Below are 3,745 nucleotides of genomic sequence, written 5' to 3' on the forward strand. Positions count from 1 at the left end.
GGCGAAGCAGCGGAGGTCGTTCAAGAGTGCGGGCAACCAGGGTCGAGGAAGTAGTTTTTGCCTTGTTTGCCTTCGCTGACTGCATATGCAGGTGCTTTGAGCTTTTAATGCTCTTTCTCGGCCATAATTTTACTCTTCGTAGGTTCCGCGCCTCTCTTGCACTCCTCAAATCAAACGGGTGCGCGCATATGGGCAGATCTAGCAACAGTGGTGGTAGCCATGGTTGCGAGAGAGTGACAGTCGCCCAAACCAATCAATTGTTTCGTCCCGGATGGAAATAATGAGCTGTGTTTATTGCAGATTAAAAGGTCTACAGTCACTCGATTTCTTTCTCTCTTTTTCAGAGCACTTACATTTTAATTATGTATTGGTATATAAAGACAGTTTAAACAAATTTGAAAAAAAGTTTTTTATAAAAATCCTACCTACCCTACCTTTAAAAGAAAGCCATACACAGCCTATAAAGAAATAACAATTCTGTCATAGCAATGAAACTGGGGAACATGGTTGTTCAGGTTAGAAGACTGGAACATATAGCTTGAAATACATCTTAAAATGTAATGAAGAACTTTGATTTTTTTTTTTTCATGTGTTGTTACAGTAAATACAGAATTTTGGTATCAATGAATAACAAAGTGAAATAACAGCAATAGCATGAACAATCTAACATAACTCAAGCTCTACATGCCCCGAAAATATTACCTCTCACGCTCTTCCAAATCCTGGTGAATTGCGTATTGCAAAATCCATGTCAGATCTGAAAGCAGTGTACACTGCATGAACTGGTATGCGTAGAATATTTTCACAAGTATTGGCCACTGGAAATCGGGAACAGGTAATGAACTCAAGACTTGGCTTTGGAGAGAAACCCAGTGCTGGAATGCTGTCACATCCAGTGAAGAAAACAAGAACATCCTCCAGAGAGACATTGTTTTCAACTGTAAAACATAAAAAGAGAGTACCACAATTAAATGATGACTATGTTAAATGATACCACTGGAGTAATGCAAAAGTGTTATAAGAGTAGTTATATTCGAAAGGGTTGCTCATAATGTCACATGCAACACTAACAACAGTCTGGTGAGTAAAGAGCCATTTAGCAGAATAAAAGATAGGAGTTGGTGAAGACTGTAGCAAATAATCTTTCTCCAAGCCTCTGTGTATAAGGCAAGGTTCAAAAAGAAATGATTGATTGAGTCAGTGTGGAAGGTTTTGTTATATTTCAGAATATATTTCAATGTATTTTTTTTCTGTATGGGTCCCCAAAAGTGTCAAAAATATATGTGGCATATATTCCAAATACATTGAAATATATTCTGAAATATAACAAAAATATATGATGTTAAGTGTGAAATATACTTATTGGGCCAATTTCAAATATTTGCATATATTCCAAAATATATACTGAAAATATATTTCAAATATATTTCTTTTGTGTATGGGAGAACTTGACTGGTCTGCATAAAGCTAACTCCAAATCCCAGCTGAACATCTCTGGTGTGACTTTAAATGTAGACCTTGAGCCAAAAACTCATCACCAAACACCAATGACTTGTACATTCACTATATGGACAAACGTATTGGGACACCCCCTTCTGTAGAACAGAAAAAGATGGAAACATAATTCATGTATTTAAAAATTGATTTCCATCTCTGTTGCAACAGTTTTGGAAGTGTCTGAATGACTGTACCCATATATACAAGTCACTGGTGTTTGGTGATGAGCTTTTGGCTCAAGGTCTGCATTTAAAGTCACACCAGAGGTGTTCAGCTAGGATTAGGAGTTGGACCAGTCAAGTTCTTCCACACTGACTCAATCAATCATTTCTTTTTTAACCTTGCCTTATACACAGAAGCATTGCCATGTTAGAATAGAAAAGGGTCCTGTCCAAACTGTTGCTATAAAATTAGAAGCACACAATTTCCTAGAATATCATTACATACTTTAATATTGCACTCATGGATATTACTAAGGAAGTCATACCTGTTCATTGGAAGGGGATGACCCAATACTTTTGGCAAAATTAGCGTTAAATGTCATATTAATGTATTTATAGTACATAAACACCAATTTAAACATTGCAATATAAATATATATTTTTCCACCATTGTCATTTACCACTATGATGGAGCCAAAAACAATTTAGAAAATAACGTCTTGCGTTGAAAACTGTGTGAAATACTAAACTTACTTTCAGCATCCTGAAGATAGTCTTGCCAGAAAGCCAGGGTCCGGCACTCTGCTTGAAATGCATTACTCCCTCTTTCGGAATGAATGATTTGGAAGAGATTCTCCACATCATTTGCGGTTAAGGCCTTTTCAGCCTTCACAAAAAGGCACTTTGACTGAACAGGATAGTTTTGGAGAGCATCCCAGAGATGTTAAGCCATCTCTGAACCTAATAAAAAGGAAACACGCTGTAATGTGTAGTTTATGTGATTTGAAACATGTAGCACTAGTATTTTTCATTTTTAATTAGATGAGGTTCCACAATGAATTATTATGTCCACCTGTACTGGTGCACTATAACATGGAAGTTGAGGTCAATCATTACATTTTCTTATACTGTCTACACTTTGTTAGCAACTCAAAAACTTTTTTTGTACATGCTTTCCTCTTCTTTCTCTTGTATTTCTGCCATTTTACAGCCATACAACTATATTAAATTTTTCTGACAAAGTACAATTACATTATGTGTTCAGATATAAACATACCTTTCAAATGGTGCACGGGTCCGCTGAAGGACATACCAATGAGCCAGATCCAAAGCAGTCTCCTGTTTGTTTTCCAATGTTATGCGAACATTGTGACCAGCAAGACTGATTAAGCTAGCTGCCTGTGCAACTGCATCTTGTAGTTGTGAATAAGTCTGGGCCTGTAAGATCTAAAAAATATGTACAAAAAAACATTGTTTAGAATGAAGATATACAACTATTAGCTGTAACTTCAATGTTAATGAGTGCATGCAAAAAGAATAATTTATATCAAAATACAATATAATTAAAGTAAAATATGCCTACCGACTGCAACTGTGACCTTGTTTCTTCATCGGTAATATCTTCAGTTTTGACCTTTACATTGTCAGGGCCCTTTTGAAGACACTCATACATAAGTTCAGACAGGAAACATGGACTCTGCCCCCCATGGGCAATTGACATTGCCATGATCTGGCCAGCATAGATGTATGCATTGTCTTTCATCGCTATTGTCTAATGAAATAAAAACATCATGTCACAATGCCACCTATCTGTGTGAGACTGTAAAACCTTTTTTTTTAATCAAGGAGTGAACTTTTAAATGTCCTTTCTCAAATAAGCATTGTAAGTACAACATTTGAAGATTCTTACATTTCCTACTAAATCATTTCAGGTACAACATATTTAGGAATCCAAAAGAAATCCTTTACTTGACATCAATATGAATTTATAAGTAGTGTACCTTTGGAGTTGCATGTGAGGACTTTAGCATTAGATGGTCCTTCAAAGATGCCAATTTTGTCCTTGATTTCATGTAGAGTCGGAAAAACTCCCGAGTAGGTCCTCCATTGTCCACAGCACCCTCAGATGTTCCATAGCCATCAGTAAACTGCACCTTCTTCTCGGGTGAAAGATTGGATCTGCCCATTGCTCTGGATGTTCCATCCCACACATTTCTTCTTATGATATTGAAGCGTACAGTGCTGTCATTATTTACTCTAGAACCAATCTGCTCCACTATTCTCTCTAAAGTCATCCTTGAATCACT

At 36.6% G+C, this 3,745-nt stretch overlaps 1 long non-coding RNA gene across 1 annotated transcript; it reads right to left on the reverse strand.

Annotated features, from left to right (window-relative positions):
- Positions 1 to 2,812: 2,812 nt before the first annotated feature.
- On the reverse strand, positions 2,813 to 3,493 carry LOC311087200. Its single transcript, XR_014607189.1, has 3 exons — positions 3,440 to 3,493; positions 3,022 to 3,203; positions 2,813 to 2,885 (listed from the first exon to the last, which is right to left on the reverse strand). It is a non-coding gene; the product is annotated as an uncharacterized lncRNA (long non-coding RNA).
- Positions 3,494 to 3,745: the final 252 nt, after the last annotated feature.

Source organism: Abramis brama (genome assembly GCF_963993115.1).
Source record: "Abramis brama genome assembly, chromosome: 7".
Lineage (NCBI taxonomy): Eukaryota > Metazoa > Chordata > Actinopteri > Cypriniformes > Leuciscidae > Abramis > Abramis brama.